This window comes from Balaenoptera physalus (assembly GCF_965194825.1).
Source record: "Balaenoptera physalus genome assembly, chromosome: 18".
NCBI classification, from domain to species: domain Eukaryota; kingdom Metazoa; phylum Chordata; class Mammalia; order Artiodactyla; family Balaenopteridae; genus Balaenoptera; species Balaenoptera physalus.
In genome coordinates this window covers 2,149,606-2,174,752 of record NC_138899.1, presented here as the reverse complement: position 1 = coordinate 2,174,752, position 25,147 = coordinate 2,149,606, and the positions used below count along the sequence as shown (strand labels likewise).

At 53.4% G+C, this 25,147-nt stretch overlaps 1 long non-coding RNA gene across 1 annotated transcript; it reads right to left on the bottom strand.

Moving 5' to 3' along the window:
• Positions 1-974: 974 nt before the first annotated feature.
• On the bottom strand, positions 975-24,863 carry LOC309647521. Its single transcript, XR_014256138.1, has 4 exons — positions 23,968-24,863; positions 20,400-20,501; positions 19,428-19,522; positions 975-7,812 (listed from the first exon to the last, which is right to left on the bottom strand). It is a non-coding gene; the product is annotated as an uncharacterized lncRNA (long non-coding RNA).
• Between the last annotated feature and the right edge of the window lie 284 nt (positions 24,864-25,147).

The following is a 25,147-nucleotide window of genomic DNA, read 5'->3' as shown; positions in this document are numbered from 1 at the left end:
AGAAGGCAAACCTGCTTAAAATTGGACGTGAGAGTCTGGGTCCACTTGGGCTACCGTCAAAAGTTCTGCAGACCGGATGGCTCAAACAACAGAAACGTGTTTCTCCCAGCTCTGGAAGTCCGTGGTCAGGGGGCCAGCTCTGTGGGTTCCGGGGAGGCCTGTCCTCCTGCACCACGGTTGCCTTCTCTTGTCCTCACGCTGTGGACAGGGGGCCCCGTTAAACCCTCAGTACAAATTTGCTGCGTGATGATGTGCAATGCACGCTAGACTCAGATCCGTTGGCCACTGCTTTTCAGAAAGAGAGACACGCCCTGGACCAGGGATCTTGGCTATAACCCACATTAAGGTTCTGGAATCTTACTGCTTGTCCTGTCTTACTTATATCTTGTTAGAAAAGTGATTAGCACAAACGTTCTTAAAACGAAATAGAAACAGAAGGTCTGTGCTCCCTTCAGAAGCAGACTGTGAAAGCAGAACCATGGGGACGGAAGGTGAAGGTTCGCAGAAGGGAAAGGAAACAGCGGGCTGGCCGGCCGGCGCCCAGAGGTGGGGGCAGCCGGGTTGGGCTGCTCCTGAGCAGGGTCCTGCTGGCCACTGAGGATGACCGCACGTGCCTCCTGACCCCTTGACCTTTAACTTGGCAACCACACAGTCTGTTAAAATGTTTTAGCTGATTCCTTAACTTCCCAGTGTTATCACTGGAGAGAAAAGCCCCAGCGAGTCATGACTAGTATTAAACATGCCCGGCTGGCCCCGTGGGCGGGGTTGGTGGCCCCTCCGTGGAGCAGGTTGGGAAGTCCCTGCGTGGCCACCCTGAGGCCGGCCTTCCGGGCAGAACCACAGTCTTTGGGCGGAAGCTGCTGGCAGCTGCTCGCTGGACCAGACCCAGGCACCTGGTGCGATGGGTGTTTGTCACGCCTTCCTCGCCCATCCTGACACTCCCACTGTTGGATTTATTCTTTAAGAATGTTCCAGAGGGGCTTCCCTGGTGGCGCAGTGGTTGAGAATCTGCCTGCCAATGCAGGGGACACGGGTTCGAGCCCTGGTCTGGGAAGATCCCACATGCCGCGGAGCAACTGGGCCCGTGAGCCACAACTACTGAGCCTGAGCGTCTGGAGCCTCTGCTCCGCAACAAGAGAGGCCGCGATAGTGAGAGGCCCGCGCACCGCGATGAAGAGTGGCCCCCGCTCGCCGCAACTAGAGAAAGCCCTCACACAGAAACGAAGACCCAACACAGCCAAACATAAACATAATAAATAAATAATAAATAAAAATTTAAAAAAAAAAAAAAGAATGTTCCAGAAACAAGAGCATGTAGCCAGACAGGAATCTCTGTTACCGAGGAGAGTATAATCCTAGCCCCCTGAGGAAATAACAGGAGTTAGGTTGTCAAATTAAAAGTACTCTTGCCCAGGAGGCCCGGTGGGAGCAAAAAGCTCTGGTCACTTGGTCCCAAGGTGGTCTCTACCTGGAAGACCAACACGTTGGGCGCCTTTTTCATCCCGCTTCCCTGGAGCCCTGCACGCCGTTCCTGGGAGCATGGGGTGGAGGGGGAGGGAGGCCCGAGCGGCGGTGGCCCAGGGCACTGTGGCTGGTACTCCAGCCCTGCGCCCTTCCTCTGTTTCTGGGGGCGAGGACGCGTGAAGAAAGTATATTAACGGGTCTCCTTGCTGGGGGAGCGTTTCTCAGCCTGTTGGCTTAATCTCCTCATTCATTAAAGAAGATAAACATTACCCTGGCTCGGCAAAAGGGTCTTTCTCAGGGTCAGTGGAGGTTGTGGTTGTGAAAACGTTTTCAGATTGAGAAGATCTAGGTTACTAACTGTTCTCCAAAGTACCTTTATTATTTTCCCCACCGCCAGCAATTTATAAACATTTCAGTTACCAAGTCTTCCTGGTATGAGGTATTACCTACTGCTAGATGTTTTGTTTCTCTTGAAGACTAAATGACAGTGTCCAGGCCCCCGGGGGTCTTGTTGTCAGAAACTGGAGCCACTCAGGACGTGTGCCAGCTGCCCTGAGTGTCCCCTTGGAGCTTGCCTGGCTCCCGGGCACTGCTGTCCTAGGGCTGCTGGTGTGACAGCGCACTGACCTGTGGCTGAGAGACACTGCCCTTCCCTGGCCCCTCCATCCCAAATGTAGGGTGGACCCTTCCTCTTAGTTCCTCAAGGCACAGCAGAGAGCGGGCTGTCACTGTGGGCAGCACTTGCTGAAGGTTTGGGGACACCAGCAAGCGCTTGCTGCCCTCCTGAGAGTAGCTGGAGACCAAGGACTGTTGTCACTGTCGTTCATGTGACCGGCCCCGCTCCACTCCCTGCCTGCCTCAGTGGATGAGGGGCGAGAAGAGGGGTGAACCAAAGAGCTCATACCACACTCAAACATCTAGTTCCTGTGGATTAGACAGAAATGTGAAAGCAAAAGTGAAAATGGTTCAGAAGGAAACAGCAGACCATCTTTATGGTGTTAGAGTAGTGAAGGATTTCTTAACAAGACTCATGAAGCAACCCATAAAGAAAAAAGGACAGCTCTGACTATATTATAATTGATAATTTCATTTTGACAAAAGGCACTGGAAACAAAGTGAACGATAAGTGGCAGACCGAAGGAAATAGTTTGCAAGTCTTTCAACAAATAAAGCATTCGTATTCAGCATAAAGAGTCTACAAATAAACAAGAAAAGGTGAACAACAAAAGAAAGCAGGCAAAGGACGTGAAAAGGCAGCTCACTGAAAGGAAGTGTACATATCCAGTAAGCAAGTGAGCAGGGGTTTCTCCTGCCCTGCTGCATGGGTCAGCACCATGAACAGGTGAGTTGGCTCGGTAACGCTAGCGTGATGCTCTGCGTTGCGACAACAGCTCTCTTTCCCATGCGCACCTTTTCAGCCACTGCTCGTCCCTCTGTTTCCTTTCATAACCTAACTTCAAAGAATTTGCAGAGTTATTGCTTCATGTTCCCTCCTCAGCCCATTCCAGCTGGGTGTCAGCCCCCAGGACCCCCCTGGAAGAGCCCTGGTCAAGCTCAGCACAGACCTTCCTGTTGGCCAAGCCTGTGATCAATCCTTCATCCTAAGCTTACCTACTTGGGCGCTCAGCGGGTTGGCCCTCAGCGCCTTTTCCAATCGCCCTGATCTCCTGGCTTCCGTGACTCTCCAGCTCTTCTGTCCCACCTCCAGAGATTCAACGACCCCAGGCCTGGGTCCTAGACCTTTTGTTCCTCTCCATACTTCCTTCCTAGGCAATGTCGTCCCATCTCACGCCTTCCTATGCTGTTTATGTGCTGATGATCTGGAAGTTCACATCTCCAGCCCTGCGCTCTCCCTCAGCCCTGTCTTATAAATTCAGTTCCCACCTGCATCTGGATCTCTGCTAGGCGTCTCCACGGATGCCCCAGATGAGATGCTCGGGTCGCCCCAGACCTGCTACCCACACTCACCCTCACTGGGTTCTCTGCAGTGGCTCACGTCCAGCACCGGGGTCAACACTCTCCACTCCCACACACGCCCTCACGCGGGTCCTGGTGGCCCTGCCTCCAGGGGACCCCCTTCCTTCCTCTTCCCCTCCTACCACCCAGGCCACACTCTCTCACTTAAACCAGCGTGACAGCCTCTCCGCTTTTCCTGCCCAGCAGCCAGAGGATCTTTTCAAGATGTAAAGCTAACAACAGCACTGCCTTAAAACCGGCCAATACATTTTTCTTGAATTTAAAATCCAAATGGCACAGACTTGGAATGTTAAATTGTATTTAACTTTAATTTATTTAAATTTGAAATCTTAAACTTGATTCAGTTATTGGGGAAATGCTGAGTATTTTTAAACAACCTGAAAACAACTTGGTTATGGGTAGCTTCTCTTTCGACTGCAACTATCCTGAAATCTAAATGCAGATCAGATATTCCCAGTGAAAATCAAATTCTACGACTGAGATGTGCTGCAAATGCAAAGTGCACCTTGAACTGTAAAAACGTAGTAAAAGAGTATAAAATATCTCACTAATAACTTAATATTGGGTACATATTAAAGTTGTACTATTTTGGATACATCGGGTTAAATAAAATAGATTATTCAAGCTGGTTTCAACTGTTTATTTTAGTGTGGCTAGTGGAAAATTTTAAACTACATATATGTACCCTGTATTTCGTGTCCGTTGGTCAGCTCTGGCAGGTTGGAAGCTAATACATCATCTAGCAATAAATCAGCGGAACTAGCTGAGGATTTTTTTCTACTGAGAGAAGACTACAGGTTCCTTTGGTTGAGCACCAGTCTTGACTGAAGGCCCATTTTCTTCTTTGGAAAACTGTCTATTCAGAGCCTTTGCCCATTTTTACTGGGTTATTTGTCTTTCTATTATTGAGCTGTAATAGATCTTTTTATTTATTTATTTTTAAATTTTTAATTTTATATTGGAGTATAGTTGATTAACAATATTGTGTTAGTTTCAGGTGTACAGCAAAGTGATTCAGTTATACATATAGAAGTATCTATTCTTTTTCAAATTCCTTTCCCATTTAGGTTATTACAGAATACTGAGCAGAGTTCCTTGTGCTATACAGTAGGTCCTTGTTGGTTATCTATTTTAAATATAGTAGTGCATATATGTTAAGCCCAATCTTCCAATTTATCCCTCCCCCCAATAGATCTTTTTATATTCTAGATACAAGTCCCTTATCAAATGTATTATTACAACAAATTTCTCCTATTCTGTGGGTTCTCTTATTTTCTTCATGATGTAGCTGTAGATATACATTTTAAGGCATTCTTTTTTTTTTTTATTGTGGTTAGAAAAACCATAACATTGAATTTACCATCTTAACCATTTTTAAGTGTACATCTCCGTAGTGTTAAGCATATTTACGTTGTTGGACAGCAGATCTCCAGAGAACGGGAGCTCAGCTCTCTGCCCAGGACCCAATGCACTGACTCAGCTGTTTTGGATGCTGTCACTTAGATTGGGGACATTTTTGTGTGGTCAAAATATTAAATCATTACACTTTCAGGATTTGGAAACTGCTGTACTTAGAGGAGTTACAAGGTTCAGAGGTGGACCAGGGGAATGTCAAAGTCAAGCATCTCTTTAACCTACAGAAGGTCATGAAAAGGACTTGTAATATCTCGTCTTACCTGGGGGCAGCAGGGCTGTGTAAACTGATTACATCTATACATCCTGATTGGCAAAGAGTGATGGTCATGATTTTAGAACATTTAGTGAGAAGACCCTGGCCTCTGGATTAGAAGGCCTGCTGGGGTATTGGGTCCACCACAGGCCATGTGATGGTGTGACAATGAGAAAGTCACTTAACGTCTCTGAGTGGAGGTGACACCTCCCTCCCAAGAACTGTGGTGAGGGTTCAATGGCATTGTGTGCATGGAAACAATTCACAAATCACAAAATACTCTAAAAATGTTGGCGAGGCATTCTGGGCAGAACTGTGTCCCCTCGAAATTCACACGTTGAAGCCCTAACACCCAGGAACTCAGAATGTGGCTATATCCAAAGATGGGCTCGTAAAAGGATGGGTACGTTAAAAATGAGTCCATTAGGGTGGGCCCTAATGCATTCTGACTGGCGTCCTCTAAGAAGAGATTTGGACACACACAGGGGAAACACCTTGTGAGGACACAGGGAGAAGACGGCTGTCTGCATGCCAAGGAGAGAGGCCTCAGGAGGAACCAATGCTGCCCTTGATCTTGGACTTCCAGACTGCAGGCTGGGAGACAATAAATTTCTGTGGTTTAAGCCACCCCATCAGTGGTACATTGTTATGGCAGCCTGAGCAAACTAATACGAGAATCAAGTAGGAAAAAAAAAAACAGAAGTAACGACTCTGAAACATCCATTTATTGATAGGGAGCTGCAGAATGATGCCATAGAAATAGGAGAGGCTGGAAATCAGAGCTATTTGCTTCCTGCTCGGCCACCGAGTTACTTGGTGACTCGAGAGTCTTAGGACCTCTCTGTGCCTCAGCTTCCTCGTCTGGGGTCTCGGTGTTGGATTAAAGGCCTCATTCTCTGATTCCAATCCCCCAGTCCTCTATTTTACAGTCATATTGGTGACATCAGGGAACAAGGGGAGAAGGGTTTTGTCTGTCCTGAGAAGAGTGCACAGCTGGCAATTACAAATAAGATGGTTTAGTTTGATCCAATCTCCAGCTGCCTTTATAAGTGGGGTTTTAGAACAAACACCAATCCATTGCCAAGTCTGCACCTCAGAACAGAAGTTCTCTCTCCTTGGTTGTTTCTAAGGCAGGATTCACGACCTTTTCCAGACCCACGTCTCGGAGAAATGGGGGAAATCTCACATTTTAACCCAAATATCACTTTCCAGCCTGCTCACCTCAATGTGCTGAGCTCATCCACAACCAGAACCAGTTTGGATAAGAAGCCGTGGAAGACACGCTGACAGTTCCTGAACGAAATTTTTCATCTTCTCCCAGAAAACGCTGGTGGGCCAAATCCTCTGCAGCTAAAACACTGATGGTGCAAAGTGGGGGCCAGCTCCTAGAGCATGTCCATCTCTCTGTGCCGCAGCCAACGTCATTCTGATAAACCAGAATTCCAGTGCAGTGAAAATTACTTGAAATTGGGTCATTCCTGGGGATTGGAAAGCTTTCTTCTCTGTAGAGATCTTGGTTTCACTCAGGGATCAGATGCAAAATACTTAAGCACCCTCGGGGTCTGACAGTGGCTACGTGGCCACGGGGAGGTAGGATGTCAGCCCCCCCTCTGTGAGGGTCAAACCACGTGGCTCCCTGGAAAGCTGGTTCATCTCCTCATGACAGAAACCTAGTGTGTGCTTTCTGAGCCTTCACAAAGCAATGGAACATACTCTGTGTGTCTGCATACTTTGTACACGTGCTTGTGCACCTTGCACGATGCTGCAGCAGGAGGGGGGCATGGAAGGGATGGCTGTCAGGACTTCATAGGCTCTGGTTCTTCACGGACAGATTGGACAGATGTGATGGTTAATTTTATGCGTCAGCTTGACTGGACCACGGGGTGCCCAGATACTTGGTCAAACATTATTCTGGGTGTTTCTATGAGGTTGTTTCTGGATGAGAGTCACATTTAAATCAGTGGACTGAGTAAAGCAGATTGCCCTCCCCGACGTAGGTGGGCCTGATCTGAGTAGTTGAAGGCCTGAACAGAACAAAAGTCTGACCCTTCCCCGAGTAAGAGGGAATTCCTCTTGCCAGATGGCCTTCCAACTGGGACATCGGCCTTTTCCTGCCTTTGGACTTGAACTGAAACATCAGGTCTTCCTTGGTCTCCAGACTGTCAGGCTTCAGACTCAGACTGGAACCACACCATCTGTTCTCTTGGGTCCAGCTGGCCAATTGCAGCTCTCGGGACTGGTCAGCCTCCCTAATCACGTGATACAATTCTTCGCAATTATTGTACAGTCACTCTTTCTATATTTATATGCACATCCTGTTGGTTCTATTCCTCTGGAGGACACTGACGACTGCACAGCCTCTGAGGTTATGTTTTTCTCAGAGCTCATCCTGGTAGACAATAGAAGCTTTGGACACTTATTTTTCAGGCTCAATTAGATTTTCATTTCTTTTTTTCTTTAAGGAAAAAAACCACACTGCCTCTAACTTAATACTTAAATAGGTTCATTTTATTTGGCACTCCTTGAATAAAGTGATTCTCCTTTACACAGAATGGTTAGTAATTCTATTTTGTTTTTCTTCCTAGAGGCGGGGGGTGAGTGGGCAGTCCTGGTTTCTCAGGCTAGGTTCTGCGTCCCCTTGTGGTTTTTGCCTCCCTCGAACAAACTTTTGTACTTCTTTCTTCTTTGCTTGAGAGAATTTCCTGTTTGGAAAGAGGAGATTTTCTTGAGAAATTCTAGGTGTTCCTATGAGCCTGCGCTGCAGACCCTCCCGCGGTTCACTCACCCCTGTGAGCCCCAGTGAGGCTGGGGAGTGCGGGACCAGGGGCAGCGCTGGATCCCCTCTTTTGTGGTCCTTGACCCAGAACAAACGCCTTCCTGGGGTCGCGTGAGGTGCGACCCTCCCACAGGTCCGGGTGGCGGGTGTGTGTGCAGACCGCGGGCTCGGCGCTCGGCAAGCGTCGCCTCGTTCAAGCCCCTGCGCCCCAATAAGACAGGTGCTCTGAATACCTCACTTTGAGGACGAAGATGCTGAGCCTTCGGAAGTGCTGTCACTTGCCCAAGGTTACCCCAAGGTCACACAACCCACTGGGGGCCCGATGGGGATTTGAACCCAGCTTGGGGCGCTCTAAATCCTGCACTCTCAGCTGTTACCCAGCCCCACCAGCTGGGAGTCAGAGCAGCACCTTAGTGAGTCCTTCTCAGTTTCCCCAGAGGAGCCCGGGGGCTGGGAGGACACGGGAGAGGCGGGCGTCCAGCGGGGGACGGAGGCCGGCCGGGCGTTCTGAGTTTAAGGTGCTGGGCGTCACCCCGGTCGGGCTCAGAGGATGTTAAAGACGCAGGACAGAACCCCAGGCGACACGGGCGTGTTTGCACGGAGGGAAAGTGGGGAGCGTGGGTTGAGGGGAGATGGTCAGTGAGCGAGGAGGGGAGGGAGCCGGCAGCTCTGGGGGAGGAAGAGGCCTCGGCCAAGGTCGGGGCGGAGCCGGCAGGGAGGTGGGGGGAGCCCCCGGACCAGCTGCGGCCCCAAAGTCCAAGGCGGGGAGGCCCCACTTCAGAGCAGCTGGGCCTGTGCCTGACGACACCTTGAACCCCCGGGAGGTCCCAGTGCCGAGCCCGGAAGCCCGTCCTCGGGGGCGTTGAGCCAAGGACGGGATGGAGGCCCTGCCGTATGAGGATGATGGGGGCCCGGAGGAGCAGCCAATAGGAAGCGTCAGGACCCAGAAGCTCCCCCAGGCTGGGCCGCTGAGGCCCCCTGAGCCTCCCCGAGGGCCTGGGACGTGCGCTCGGCGAGGGCGGGGCCCTGGGTCGGGGCTGGAGGTGGTAAATGCCGGGAACTGAGTGCCTGGCGTGAGGCAGGTGCTCGGGGCTCGTCAGGTGAGGCCGAACGCGGGTGACAGGTGCACTGGAGGAGTCACCTGGAGCCTCCACGCGGCTGCCAAGTCTACCTTGGAGAGGCCGGGAGGACAGGAGGCCAGCCTAGGGAAGAGGCTCAGAGGAAGGTCCCGGTGACAGGCGTGGGCCCAGGGCAGAAGGCGCGGGGGAGTGCGGGGACCGACGTCAGCGGTGAGGAGGCCGTAGCTGGAGAGGCCTGGGGGGTGGGAAGCGGGGTCCCAAGCAGGGTGGGGGCGCCTGCAGAGGAGGGCGCATCCCACAGGCCGCGCGGGACCTCCCTGGGCCCGGTCACGGGGGCAGGAGACCGCCGCACGTGGGTGTGTCACGGACCCCGCGTCCCTGTTATTCCTGGGCAAGAGGCACGGCCTCGCTCGGTCCAGCGGGAAGGGAGGCGACGCCCGCAGGTGGCCCGGGACTCCTGCAACGTGCACGTGCTGGGCCAGGAGACCCCTGTGCGCCCACGCTGGTCCCCGTGGGATGGCACCCCCTGCTCCTCCGGAGCTGCTCTCAGGGCACGCGGGGCCCTTGAGTGGACGCCTTACGTCCCTTCTCAACAGGTAAAAGAATCCCAGCACAAGCACCCGTCCTCCACACTTATCAATCGCCGGGTGGCCCCCAGTTCCCTTTACCTAAAGCTTTCTGAAGACTTTCAGTGATTTTTTCCAGAGCTGCTAGGCTTGTAATCTGATAAAGTATTTCTTGGTCCTCTTCTGTAGGAAAAGTTAAGCACAATGATCTAGATTTGACACACAGTTGTGGTTTAATTCCAAACTTGTGCTTTTCCTCTCTCCAGGCCATCTGGTGCTCCACCCAGGCTCTTAGTCTCTGCACCGTCTCCAGAGGCCCCACGTCCCACCATAAGCCCTTCAGCCCCCTTGCCAATGGTTCAGAAAGGTGCCCGGAGCATCAGCTGGTCTTCCTTTGTCAGCACAAACTCTATTCATCAACAGTTCCCACCCCCTTTTCTTATTTTCCGCCCCCAGGTCATGTGACATCCATCAGAGTAAGACAGGTATCATTAAGAAACCAGACATAAAACACTATGTTAAAAAAAGATCAAATGCCAGGAAAAGGAATAATTTCACTGTAAATTCCACCACACCCCTTGTGGTGAGGGACATCTTGCAGCCCAGGAAGGGGAGTGAGAGCAGCTCCCCTGCCGCGGAGCCTGGAGTCCACGTCACAGAGTCACCCCCGGGAGCCCTCCTTTAGAACCTCTCTGCCTCGTGACTCCGAGGTCTGGTTCATGAGGACGATGTTACGAGGCCTGTACGTTTGTGTCTCTGGGGGGTCAGTGGTGGGTTCAGGGTAGCCCCGAACAGTGAGTCCGGGAAACGTGGGATTGCTCCGCTCGTGGAAGAAATGAACGCACCCCCAGCGGGTGTGAGGCAGCCTGTGTGCTGGGGGTTGTGCGTCTGTCTGGAGGGGAGGCCATTGAGCACAGGGGGGGCTCTGCCTGTGGTGACAGGGGCAGGAGGCCCGGCATCTGCTCAGCAGAGCGTGGGCGCCCGGGGGACCGGGGATGGAGAGAGGAGGGCGCGCCTCCCTGCGGGGACCCCGAGGGGTGGGAGCCCCCCCTGGGGCAGGGGCCTGGAAGGCACCAGGGACGGGGTGGGGCCAGTGACGCTGCGGGTATTGGACCATGTTTGATCTGCACAAACAGGGACTTCCAACGGCTCAGCCTACCCCGTGGTCCCCAGGAGGCGTTCTGACGTGGGGAGGTGGGAGGCGGCTGTGATGGGCGCTACTGGACAGGCCACCTGGTGCAGCAGGTCCCGGCCTGAGGCTGAGGGAGGCCGCCTGCGGTGGAGCCCACTGTGAAAGCGTTGTAACTCAGGCGGCCACATCCCGGCCCAGGACCCCTCAGCCTGCTGCCCCCCGAGCCCCGGGAACCTGGAGGGTAAAGGACGCCCCTGCCCTGGGCAGCCAGGGCGGCAAGGCAGAAGCGGGACCCGGCCCAGGCCCCTCCCCGCCCCCCTTTTCCCACTCAGTGCTTCCCAAACCACACGCCTGAGCGGAGGGCGGGGCAGCGCGGTGACCAGCAAGAGCCTGTCTGTGCAGACGGTGCTGCGGCTATCAGGGGCGACGTTCAGAGCAGCCCCTTCCTCTGGCTTCCAGGGCAGAGGTGGCCCTTCCCCTCTCCCACCCGCAGCCTCAGCACCCCCTGCCCAGGACCCACTGCCGCTGTGCTTCTCTCTGCTGTGGTTCCCTTTTGTCTATTGGTCACCAAATTCTTAACAACCCTTCCTACAAGATGCAAAAGCAAAACAGGTGTATTTTGATGTTAGTAATACGTGGGGTCCCCTGAAACGGGGAACTGGGTCTGAGGGTGCCGCTGGTCCCGGGCTGGCAGAGGGCCTCAGCTCTGCTCCTGGACCGTGAGGTGGATTCTGGGTACTCAGGCTGAGCTCAGGGTGTAGCCAACGGGCCCGTGGGGTTGGTTCGTTTCCTAAGAAAGCGTGGGTGGCTGTGGGCAGAGAACCTGAGAAAGTCAGCCCCACCCAAGTCCAACACCCATCCCAGCCATCTGCCCAAATGGCTGAGGTCCCACCAGTAGAGATCCATTCCTTTGAAAGATTTTCCTAGTCAAGATTTCCCTGCTAGAAAGGCAATACTCACCAGCAGAACAGCACTTCAACCGTAGCCCTCTGACATATCAGGGGTTGATGGGCAGCGGTCCCAGGCCCAGGAAGTGGTACCCACCACTGACCTAAGCACATGGACTTGAACCTACTCTGTGTATCCTGCCTCCCTGGGATGAGGCCACTTGAATATTTAACTGTCTAAATGAGGTTGTTGGTTGGAAGAGAAAATGGAAAAAGGAGGAATCCAAGGAAAGGATGGAACACACGTGAAAATGGACTTTAAAGCCATTGTTAAAGTTATCCTAGAGCAAAGGGTAGATTTTGGGAGGTGGGCACGCCAGGGACCCTGCAGCCGGAGCCTGAACAAAGGATCTCACCTGTTCCACCTCCATCTACACCTTAATGTCCAGGAGCCAAACTAGGTTGGGGGCGTCTAACACTTCAGCCAGCTTTTCCTAAATTAAAAAGCTGACTCGGGCTGTGGGAGGAAGTAGGAGGTGGTCAAGCAGTACCTGCAGGTAAAAGGTCCCCAGGGGAGGTCACACTATGTAGCTCAGGCTCCGTTTTGTTAGCACTTTCTCATGGGTGGAAGGTCTGCATTTCATGAAACTTTAAAAAAGCTCAAGTGGGAATCAGGTGTCCTCTTGGTGCTCTAAGTCCTATGTAAGGTCTGTGTCATCTCTCCCAACGATCACAACCGAAACCTCTGCAGAGTTCACAGAGGAATGACCTGAGGCTTCAGAGAAGAGAGCAGGTGTGGAAACATTACCCATGAGGGGATGAATTTCATGTGTCTGTGTTTATTTCTCTCCTGGCTTTGCCCCAAGGCTCAGCCTCAGTGGTGGTGAGATGCTGTGTCATGAGAATGAAAACTCAGATAGAAAGCCATCTTCCTAGCCGTAGGAAACAGGCTAGGAGTCCCTGGGAGCAGAGAGTGCCTGAGGGAATTCAGGAGGGGAGAATGCAGGAAAAGTGGATTTCCTAATTCTATGTACGGAACCCCGCAAGTCCCAGCCTCACCCTGGAACTTGTATATACACAAGACACTCAAACCAGCAGAGCAAACACTTTGAGAAGTGAAAGATTTGTGGGAATTCCCTGGTGGTCCAATGGTTGAGACTCCGAGCTTCCACTGCAGGGAGCACGGGTTCCATCCCTGGTCAGGGACCCAAGATCCCGCAGGCTACGCGGCCAAAAAAATTAAAAAGTGACAGATTGAACCACCACCCACACATGGCAGGACAAAATATACCATGTGAACCTAATCAGGTGGAATGATGGCTAAAATAAAAACATCAATGGTTCTCCAGAGGATTAAATCAAAACAACATAATATTTACAATGTCTAGGATTTGATACCCAACATATAGGGAACCAGGAAAATATCACCTTGTTATCACAAACAGCACATTGTTAGGATGGGAGCAACGTTCTTGGTAGCTTTCTGTATCCTAAAAGTAAGAAAAAGTTCTGAAGCACGCTTATTCTACACTGTGAAATTGTTCCATTATCTGAGTTTCCTGTCTAAACCTGCTATTTTTATTCTCCCCTGTGGTGCACTGCCTCTTTACATGTTTTGTATGTGAATTATAAGCTCATGTCTGGCAGTGCTTTTGGCTGAGGAAATCACGTGTAGCTTGGTTGAGGCTGTTTCTTCAAAGTAGTTTTGCATTTGTTTCTACCAAGTGTCTCAGCAGTGTCAATGCCAGGGCTCTAAAGCTATGTTTCCCAGCTTGGCCAGAACATGCTGAAAGGACCAATTCAAACCATAACCCCCCCACAAGCCTGTGTTTATAAACTTTCAGGCAACATCAAAAGACAATTGACCAACTGGGAGAAAATATTTGCAATGTACATCACAGACAGAGACCAATATCCCTCATATATAAAGAATTCTTAAAAATGAAGGTATAAAAGAATGAGAAAAAGATGTCAACGGATAATTCACAAAAATATATAAAAATGACCCATGAACATGAGATGTTCCAACTCATTTATACTTAGAGAAATGTGAATTTAAACAACTCCACAATACCATCTCTCACCTGTCAGGTTGGCAAAGATGGAAATGTCTGATGATTTGCTCTGCAGCCCAGGCTGTGGGGAAATAGGTTCTCGCATATGTTGCTGGTGGGGACACAAACTGGCACAGCCTCCTGTGGGCTGTTTGGTGGTTCACACACAACCACACATGCACTACACTCATCTTTTGACTCAGCGATCCACTGTAGCTATCTATCCTGAAGATACCATTCCAACAAAATGAAAACACACACGCTTAAGTTACCCATCTCGGCACTGTTGGCAAAATATTGGAAATAAGCTGAAAGCCCATGCATAGCGCGGTGGTTGAATAAACTATATTAGGTCCACACAGTGGAGAACTATGCAACTGTAAAAAAAAATAATGAGGAAGCTTTCTACAAACTAACATGAGTGCTTTACAGTGTATATTGTTAGGTTAAAAGAAGGAAAGTACAAAATATCTACAGTGTGCTACCTTTCATGTAAGAAAGGAGAGGTTATGAGAAAACATACATGATCATAGCTCAATAAAGTGGCTTAAAAAACACTGGATAAGAAGACATACACTATGACGGTATTATGCTAAGTGAAATAAGTCAGACTGAGAAAGACAAGTACTTTATGATCTCATTTATATGTCGAATCTAAAAAACAAAACAAACAAACATAACAGAATGAAAATAGACTCATAGATACAGAGGACAAATGAGGGGTTGCCAGAGGAGAGGGGTGTGGAGGATGGCAAAATAGGGGATTAAGAGGTACAAACCTCTCGTTATAAAATAAATAAGCCACAGGGCTGTAATATACAGCATAAGGAATATGGTCAGTGATACTGTAATAACTGTTTAGGGACAGATGGTTAATAGACTTATCCTGATGATCGTTTCATGATGTATTCAAATGTCAAATCACTATGTAGTACACTTGAAACTAACGTAATATTGTGTGCCAACTATATTTCAATTAAAAGAGAAAACATACAATATAAAACAATAAACAGAATAATCTTGTACCCAAAAAGGAGCATTTGCATGTACCTACTCATTTGTGTCCAAGACAATACAGGAAGGACAAGCCAGGAAGTAGTGAGGCTGGTTAACTACGGGAGCCGGGAGGGGACAGGTGGAAAGCAGGGGGGTGGGGTGGAGTGAGGCTTCCCAGTGTACCACGTTTTCTGTTAGAACCAGGGTCACGTTTCACACACTCCAAAATAAATAAGTGAGATCAACCATGATGGAGAGGGACCCAAAATGGAATACAAACCCCAGATGGAACGTTATAGGTAAATAAGAGAACCCCATGGAAGGGGATGGGAAGAAAAGAACCAGTAAGGAACTTTGGAAAGCAGTAGACGACGGTATACTGTAAGGCTGAGAACAAAAGCCTGTACACAGCTCTTGTCTGATAGCAAATTTGTTTTTCACAGGGGTGGGTGTACGCTAGGAAGTCAGCAACTATTTCCTGTGATTCTAGGACTGAGCAAGGGGGTCAGCTCCTGTGACGTCTGAGAGCCAGGTTTCTCACAGTTAAAAGGAGAGGGGGAGGCTCAGAATTGCCCGGTGGTACAGGCCTGGGGTCAGCGGGCTCATCTGAACAGATAGATGTAGAATAGATGCACCTGTACGCACACAGATCTTCCTGGCTCTGTCCGTTGGAAGGGCCTGCAAACAATGACACGCCAGGAGCCGTGAACACTCCCAGCCCCAGATCTTGACTTCTAACTACCATTCTCCAATACAAGAGACCAGGGCTCTTTGGAGACATGGCTGGTCCCAGGGCTGGGCCAGGGAAAGTGAGGGAGGGGCCTGGAGTTTCTCGTGTTGCCAGAAAGCTAGAAAGTACTCAGAAGCGATAGCAGCATGCCAAGCCCCCAAGAACCAAATCTGAGCGTCTGAGAGACTAAATATTAGTGGTTTGTTACCCACTATCAGTATCAACTATCAGTAAGTTCACACTGATGTAAACACAGAATGGAATAAACAAGTAAATAAAGGGAGGAGAAAAAACAGTTCTTCCTTACAGTAGAATTCTAACCAATAAATGTAGAAGGAGAGATGGAAATAGAAAATCACCTTTTGGCAAATACTACAGTGATGATTTTTGCAGGTAAGAAGCAAAGGATGCTAAATAGGTGAAAATACGATGAGAAATAAGATATTTGCACAGTCTGAAAGTATCTCGCCACAAGATACTATTTATTTACAAACGCAAAAAGTATTAATTTGATTATGGAGAAAACTGGTATTCGCCACCTTAAACAAGTGATGAAGTAAACATCCCTGGTAACGAGATATGTCTGCATCACATCTTTAACATTCTTGACCAAAATGCATAACCTGGATCTAGTCATGGGGAAATTTCAGACAGACTCAAATTGAAAGAGATTCTATGAAAGAACTAGCCAGTTCTCTTCAAGGTCATCAAGGACAAAGATAGACTAGGGAACTTCCCAGATTGGAGGAGGCTAAAGGGACATGAGAGGTAAATGCAATGTGAAATCCTGGATGGATCCTGGAGCAGTAAAAGAAAAAAAAAAAATTTAGTAAGATAATTGGCAAAATTTGAATCAGGTCTGTAGGTTATTTGATAGTATCGCATTGATGGTAATGTCCTGGTTTCCGTGACTGTACTTGAGTTGCTTAAGATGTTCACAGCAGGGGAACGCCATGTAAAGGGAGCGCAGGAAGCTCTTTGTACGCATTTGCAGGTTTTTTATGTCTAAAATGATTTCACAATGGAAACCGTTTTAAATGCTCACATTGTCCTTGTTTTACCCGTGCTATTGTTCCCCAGACACGCCGCCGCTCACGCCTGTACACTCGGGATTACAGGCGCACACACAGCAGCAACCCACTCCCATTTATAAATAGCTGGAGACAATCTGCCTATCGCCGAGAGCATTCTGCAAATAAATGTCTTTGTTTAGATGCACCATCGTAATCTCTGCTGAGGGTGACAGCCCTCCATCCTGCTCAGCAATTTCCTTCTGTTTCCGCTCCTGCCAGGGGGCTCTTCCAAGAGCCTCGGAGACCTCACCTGCACCCAAGGGTCACCCACACCTCCTGCCCAGGGTCACCCCGCCCTTCTCCTGCCCAGGGTCACCCCGCCCTTCTTGGAGCTGTCCAACCAGGCTTCTATTGTGACCAAGCTAAAATGCTAATAAGGCTTTTATCTCCTCTTGCAAACCTCCAGCTACCTCTTTGCACCATCTCCTGTCCTGCCTGGGGGCCAGCTCCCCGTCTGCCTCTACCCGCTATGGGTACAAGGTGATCCGTCGCTGAGCAGTGCCTCCTCTTCTCCACCTGGAAAATTCAGGAGACAACTGAATAATTGTATTCTCTAGCTGGGAGAGGCACAGTCTACTTTCGCCACACCCAAGCTCTTGCTAACGTAGGAGACCTTCACTAGCTGAATCGTGCTCAAAATAGTCTAAACAATTAAGATGAAAATGACGCCACGAACACAATGTTCGGGCAACCTTGGTGCTTCATCTGATCTGCCCTCCACCAATGCAGGACTCTGCTCTCGTGACACCTTTCCTCATGTCCTGCAGCTTTGGGCAGGCGGGCAGGACATGGCTTACAAGAGGAGGGGCAGCGGATAAGAGACGGGTCTGCCTGTGTGCTTCTAAATCCATCACCTGCACCTTGCGAGTGGCCACTACATGCATGCGCTGTTTGCTCACTCCAAGAAAGCCCTCGTGCCGTGGACATGGGTCCTCTGAGGAGCACGAGCTACAGGCCTTTCCAAAGACCAGGGGATGGACCCCTTTGCCATCCAGTCCAAGCAAAAGCATTTCCAGTGTGCAAGGCGGGGCAGGCTGTTGACCCCGAGGTGCCTGGCTCGCGGTCCCCTGGCCCGAGCATTCTTTTAGGAGCCAGAACGACAACGGTCTAGGTACCCAGCCTTGTAACCCGAGGAGGCTGTTCAAAGCCAGTGTCTCAGAACCAGACACGCCACGGCAGCTCTGCTGGTGACAACATCACTCACTGGAACCTGGCAGAGGGACACGGCAGGAGGGGGGCACTGGGTCTGGCCCCCTTCCATCTGTCGTACATGGCTGTCTGTCTCACGTACACGTCATGGCTGGCCCGGGCTTGTGCCAGTGAGCAGTCCCTGACTCTCCCGGGACAGTGGCCATTTGTCAAGAAGCTGATGGACCCAACAGATCAGTGGGTCACCAGCTGCCCCTGCTCACGGGGAAACACCTGAAGGGCAGCTTCAGGGTCTTTGCGCAGCAAAGTAAGCAGCCCTGAAGGCGCCCCTCTCAGAGCTGCTGCTGGGATGGATGGCCGCCCCCCGCAGTGTCCTGGGCCCTGGTTCCATCGGAGGTCACATGCCAGGACAGAGTGGAACAGCTTCTTCACAGTGTCGGCCCAGGGCCCTGCTCTCTGCCCCCACATTCCCTCCTAGACCGGCCTTGGCCTGCCCCGCCCCAAACTCATAACTTACCTCCATCTTCTCTCGGTCGGTCACGCTTGGTGGTTAGGAGCAAAACAATTCCATTAACAGATCCGCTGGCGGTAAAGCCTGGCACCCGCCTCAGGGTCTGGATGAATCTACCACGGTCCCAGCAGCTCAAGGAGCTGCACAGCGAGGAGGGCCCCCCAGGCCCTCAGGTCAGTCTCAGGACTGAGGGACGACTGGGGACGAACACAGCGAGGGTGTGGTCCCCTCTGCAGCTGTCCGCGCCGCACGACGGGTTTGGAAATTTCGTGGTCCCTCTGAGGACCCTGGTGGGCCGGCGCTTCCTCTGATGCAGGCTCGCCTCACCCCGTCCTCTCTCCCTCACTCCTGCCCCCCGACTCATCCCCTCCCTGTGGCTTGCTCTCAGCCTGTCCCGGGACGTTAGGTCCATCCTCACTTCCTCCCACTTCTTCAATGAATTCGATGCGTGTGATGCAGAGACGCTGTGTCCCCAGGCCAGTCCAGCTCGCGGCCGGACCTGACTCACCCTGTCACCTCTCCTAGCGTGGGCCCACCACCAAAGACATCCAGCTATATTTAATTTATAACCATCAGGCTCTTTGCAGAAGTCAAGGAGCGGGACACGTCCAGAGGTGTCAGGAATATTAGCTGGAACTGGAACCCTATTCCTGCTCGATCTTCCCAACACCAGAGGCTGGCTCACTGGAGAGACTGGGGAACAGACTGAAAGGCAGGCTCCCGGGCCCTGCTTACAGAGAAGCTCGGGGGGGCCCGGGAATGAGAATCTGAGCCGGCGCCCCTCACCCGTGACCTGGCCTTGCCTCTACGGCCCAGCTCGGGTCCCAGCCGGGAGCCCCAGGAGCTGTGCGGTGCCCCCTTTCCTGTGCTTGGTCTTTAGGGCAAAGGGAAGCTCTGTTATCCCGCAGGATGCTGGCTCTGCAGCCTCAGAGCCTTGGCTCCCTGATCTTTAATCCAGCAAGTTCATTGATTGGGGAGATGCTTTTCCCATTCCTTGGGGGCACCCCTGGGGGACACTCTGGGCTCTCCCTGTCCCGCCCACTCCAGGGAGGAGCAATGACCAGAGTAAAAGACTGGGAAGGAATGGGCAGAACCACAGCGCCCTCCTCGGCTGGGGCGTCCACCTGCTTGCGGGACAGTATCTCTGTCCAGTGGTCCTGGGTCAGACCCACAGGCGGGAGGTGGAGGCTTGGGTCCCTGAGCCCCGACAGAGGCGGGAAATCTGCCCGACCCGGGGGAAGCAACCTCGCTCTCCGACCACGTGTTCATCCCCAGTGAGGGAGGCGTATCTGCCTGCATCCTCCCGTCCTCCCACCTCGTCTGAGCTCGGTGGCGGCGGGGGGGACCTGCCAGGCTGCATTTACCATTAAAGAAGAGTTCTTTTCTTTCCTGGCAGAGAATTGATCTTCATGTTGCATCGTCTTAGTGTCAGTCTGATAATTCATTTTAATACGGGCTTCTTTGATGAAGAGCATGGAAAAAAAATGAGGGAAAACATAAATGTTCACTCCCGTGAACGTTTTGATCCATACTGTACTTTAAAACATTAGCTTGGGATGCTAACACAATTTTCAACTTCTACTGAAAATGTGCTCTGGCAACTTAGTATGTAAACAGTCAGGCATCCTCTGACCTCCTTGAACCCAACTGTTTGGCAGATGTTCCATGAGCTAACTCTAGGAATTGGAACTTACATCTGGATGTAAAATTTCAAGAAAATGCTGAACTTCCCTGCTGCTGAATGCATTTTCACGCGCTGCGCCTAGATTTCTGCCATGCCGCTCTCTCCTTAGCAAGGATCAAATGTTCCGTCTTGGGTCTCAGGGTGCTATTTTACTTATCTGTACGCATTTGGACCACATGAAGCTGCAGTTTGGGAAAGCACATTGTTTTGTTCACTACTAGCTCTGGGGCCTTGGGCCAGTCCTCTTCCAGGCCTTAGTTTTATCCCGTCGGGTGGGGTCGTGGTCATTGCCCTGCTCTCAGAGGTTTAGGTGAGCATCAAACGTGCTGGGTGGTCAGAAGCTCCTATTTCCGTGCGCCCCGGGTTCCTGCAGTGGCTAAACCCCACCTGCATCCCAAGCACAAGGCCTTTCTTGCACGTGCACCCAGAGACCAGCCAGGATAAAGGAACTTGTCTCTGCCTGTCTAGGTGTGACCTCCCCAGTCTCAGGAAGATTATAGCAGATGTTTGGGACTACTGTTTCATCCACATCTCCATCTGCTTTTGCCCCAGAAGTAGCTGCTTCAAAGAATGCTACCATGATGGGATTGTGCATATATACCACAGACCTCTAGGAACACATGCAATTAGGCTTTAAAAAATGTGTACTTGCTTTTTTTCTTTGTCGGAGTCTTTGTTGATGTTGGTGGTAGTCTTTGTGTTTCAAGAAATGATGATTTATTTGGCTCCAACATCTCTTGGACCAGAATTTCATCTTGGAAAAAGCACACAAGGACAGTTAAACCAGCGATGCAAGACCCTACACCCTTCTGCTCTATGCAGACCTAAGGCAGGCGGCGAATGCAGGACTGGACACAGGGACGCAAGGAGCTCCGTGGAGACGGACCTGGTTTCTAAAGAACCTTGTCTCGGCGGGAGACCACCGCCTCCCTAAATAACTTCTGAAAACCTGAGATCATCCAGGTACCCTGGACAAGAAACATGCCCCCAGAGACACGATGCTGGAAACCCGGCCCGGGCGTCGTCGTAATTCTCCTTCCTGCCCCTGCTGCCGTTCTGTCCCCTCTCTGAGACTTCCCCCTCTAGCTGTCCCCCGGCAGGCAGGCACGAGCATCTTCCCTGATTTCTACCTAGTGCGGCAGGGTTTCCTTCCTGTACATCCTCTGACCTCTGCCAGGGAGCTGCTAACGTGGGCGTCCTGGGCTGGGCGTCCTGGCCTGTGTGTCGGGCAGCCCCGGACCACACTCTGGTTCAGCCTTCACTGGCTGTGCTCTTACACACGTTTCTCTTGAACCTCAGGTTTTCACGTCTGTAGAATGGGGTCTGTGCTTATCTCATCGGGAGTTTTACGAGGTTCAAATGAAGCAGGGCATGTAGGAAGCACTTAACATAGACTGGCATGGGGTTGAGGCTAAATGAATACACGGCAGCGCTGAGCCCCAGCTGTGAGCCCGGTGGTCATGTGACCGGCCATCCCCGCGCTGGGTTTGTATTCACTCGAGCCCTGATTTTCCTGGTTCAGCATGAAAGTCCCAAGTCCCGGGAGCCCCTCAGTCCCAGCGAAGTTGAAGCGGTCGGCTGGTCCCCCGGTTCCAGCTCATGTGGAGACACACGGAAAGGGGAGAAGCCCGCAAGCATCACCGGAAGCAGAGACTTCGCCCCCCCACACGGGGCCAGGCTCTCCCAGCTCTGCGGCTCCCTCCCCACAGAGCCTGAGCCTGGCCAGGGCATGGCTGTGCGCACCCAGGGGCGCTCTGAGACCCCTGCAGCCGGGGTGGGGGGTACAGGGTGTGTGGAGGGTCTAAACCTGCAGCCCTGCTTCTTTCTGACGACCTGGCGGCGGCCCTGACGTCTGGAGCTGTGGACGCCCCCCGGGACCCCGGGGCTCAAGCTGGAGGGCCGGCCAGGGTGACCTCAGGGGTGCGGCCTCCTGGTGGGGCTGCTGGGGACACAGGACAGGACCCCGCGGGGCGGGGCTGCCCCCCCCCCGGGCTCTGCTCGTGCGGCCGGTGCAGCCTGAGCCGGTGCAGCTGCTCCGGCAGCACCTCCTCCACCTCGAGCTGACCTCGGCCCCTTTTCTGGGAGCTACTGTGCAGAAGGACCACCGCTAAGTCCCTAAAACGTCATGGTGTCAGGCTAGATTGGGGACCACGGGGAAGAGTGGACACTCATGGGAACCACAAGCACTTACTGAGTACCTACTGTGTACCCGACGCGGTCCAGGTGCTGGAGGGTCAAGGACGGCCCAGCCCTGGTCCTTGGCCTCTGTCGCGAGGCGTCCAGCCGTGTGTGAGGGCAGGACGAGGCGTGCGCAGCCCTCCAGCTGTCACAGGGCCCCGACCCGGGGCTGGCGCGGCGGCCAGGCAGGGGACAGGGTTCGGCCTCCTGGGGTCAGTGTGATGCGCAGCAAGCTGGGGTGGCCTCTGGGAACCCCCCGCGCTGTGACCTGCAGGCATCCTGAGAGGTCCCCGGAGCAGGTGGTGACAGCCCAGCTGCAGCAGGACACCCTGCCTGCTGGCGGGCAGGGACAACCTCGGGTGAGAGGGGCCGAAGTCGCCCTCAGGGCTGGGGGCTGGGGCCGCCCCAAAGGTGGGCAAACCGAAACCAAAAGCTGCCGGAAACTTCCACGCCTCTGTATGTTGTGCGTATAATCGTAGCTGGAAAAACCCTCAGGTAGACATGAGCCGACCAGGTGTGCAAGGTGAGAAAGCTCTGTGCTTTTAAACCTTGTCCTTTTTCTACTTAAAATTTTCCTTTTTGAGAAATGAGACGTTGCACGTGCAAACGGACAATGACCTGACCTACATAGCACAGAAAACACTCTGGCCCACTGTGTGAGTGCCCTGCGGGGCAGCCAGCTGGCCGCCCAGACGTCACACCTGCAGGAAGCTGACGCCGCCCCCAGCGACAATCCTGGAGGCCAAACACCCGCCTGCAGGGATCGGCGCCCCCCTGGCGGCCGGGCCTGATCAGTGACGGATAGCTTCCCGTGCTCCTCCCTGCTTCCAACTCAGGACGCGAGAGAGTCAGACGTGCTCCCCTGACCCATCACACGGGACCCGCTTCCGGTCAGCCCCTCCCCCAGGACACCCCTGAGCTGTCCCCCCAGCACCTCCCCCAGGACACCCCTGAGCTGTCCCCCCAGCACCTCCCCCAGGACACCCCTGAGCTGTCCCCCCAGCACCTCCCCCAGGACACCCCTGAGCTGTCCCCCCAGCACCTCCCCCAGGACACCCCTGAGCTGTCCCCCCAACACCTCCCCCAGGACACCCCTGAGCTGTCCCCCCAGCACCTCCCCCAGGACACCCCTGAGCTGTCCCCCCAGCACCTCCCCCAGGACACCCCTGAGCTGTCCCCCCAGCACCTCCCCCAGGACACCCCTGAGCTGTCCTCCCAGCCCCTCCCCCAGGACACCCCTGAGCTGTCCTCCCAGCCCCTCCCCCAGGACACCCCTGAGCTGTCCCCCCAGCACCTCCCCCAGGACACCCCTGAGCTGTCCCCCCAGCACCTCCCCCAGGACACCCCTGAACCCCTTTTCCCACCATGAGCTCTCCCCTTCCCATCTGTCAGAGTCTCTGCCACACGCCAGTGCCGGTGGGTGACCCTGCACAGCGAGCTCTGAATCAGCACCTCTGCTGTTCTCATGTGGGTCGCCTTGGCTTATCTCCAGACACAAGGATTTTTCACTTCTAAGGCTCTCCACTTTCTACCTGGGAGGAGGTGAGGGCAGGGCAGGGGCTGCAGTTCCCCTGCAGGGTTAGCTTGCTGAGCCCAGAAAATCCTCAGAAATCCCGGTGACTCCATTGTTTCTGACCTTTTCCCGAAGGTTGTCTGGGGCTCTGGGTGGTGGGCCGCCCGGACGGGGCGGGTGCGCGTGTCGGGACTGTAATTCTCCGCTACAGCCACTGTCAGACCCGCCAGGCAAGTGTGAGTGCTCGTCCCAGCCGCCCCCTGACCTGGTGGAGCCGGATTCCCCCCGAGAGTTCGCCTGACCAGCGGGCGGCCCCGGAGCTGCGCGGCCTCACCAGCAACATCCTAAGGGGGTCTCACTGCGCCGCAGCCCCCGCCCGCGCGGGGCCGTGGGAACGCGATCCTAGCCTCAGACCAAGTCACCTGGCTCCGCCTCGCGCGACTGCACCAGCTTATCTGGGACACACCCCCCGACGGTCACCCGCCCCCTCCAGGCACGGACCCGATGTGCGGTAAGGGAGGCTCCTTACCAAATACTCCGGGAATATCCTCCTGACTTTTTGAACTGGTTCTCATTTCAGTAGTTGGACCTGGAGGGGAGGATAAAAGCCCCAATAGTTTAACAACGTTCCCTGAGTTTGCACCGACTTCTCTGTCAGCGGCCTGGCTTTTGCGGGGCCGACCACCTGCTCGAGGGGGAGGGGCCCTGCACGGGGCTCCTGGGACGCGGGGGCTCGTCAGGAGGGAGGGGCGAGGACGGGCCGCTCCCGGGCAGCGCTCACGGGCGCCGCCCCTCGGGGGGGCAAGGAGCGCCGGGCGGGTGGGGGGGGCCCCGCACGCCCTTCCGCACAAAGCCCACGCTGCTCCCGTAGGACCGGTGCCGGCCACGAGCGCGTCTGGGGGCTGAGGATGTGACGTGCAGGAAGGGAGACCGTCACGGCCCCCTGCCCTGTGCCTCTCTGGGGGGCGGGGGGCGGGCAGAGACACTGGCCCCGCCGGCTCCTCCTCCGTAAGCGAGCGATCCGGGTGGTCCGAGGCCCCTGGGGGAGCTGACCGCCGGAAGCCAGTCCTCCGTGGGGCCCCTGGGCTCCTGGCCGCCGGCCTCCCCGGCCTTGCCGACCTGAACCGGCCTCGCGGGCCGGGAAGTGGGCGGTGACTGTGAGTGTCGGTCCCCCGGCAGCACCACCCAGGGCTCCTCCCACTCTTCTTAGAGCTGGGTGTCCGGCTCCACGGCCTCCATTCAAGGTCAAGGTCAGCCTCTTCCTCCAGCCCCTGGGGGGTCCAGAGAGCAGACAGCCGCCCCCAGGGACCGCCGGGCAGGGCCACCTTCCCCTCGGGGCACACAGAGCGTTCAGGTGGCGCCTGCAGACTCGCAAGTTCCAGCACTAAAGCAGTGACGACGCTGATTTTCAAACAGTTTTAATGATGGACAATCTGCGTACCAATCGGCTCATCTGCGGCCCGCGGCTTAGAACAATACAGGAAAAGGCGGAAAGAGGGCCGTGCTGTGATGACAGTGGCTTCCCAGTGTGCTGACCTCCGTAAACGCAGCAAACAAAAGTACAGGCCTCCTTGGACGCGACAGCAACGAGTCATTACGAACGGGTGCAGCTGCTCGTGCGAGCACTTTGTTAAAAATACTCCTCTCATTCTGTGTCTGTCCCCAGTTATAATGGAGCCATTGTGCCAGCCAGCCAGTGAGCGTAGGGA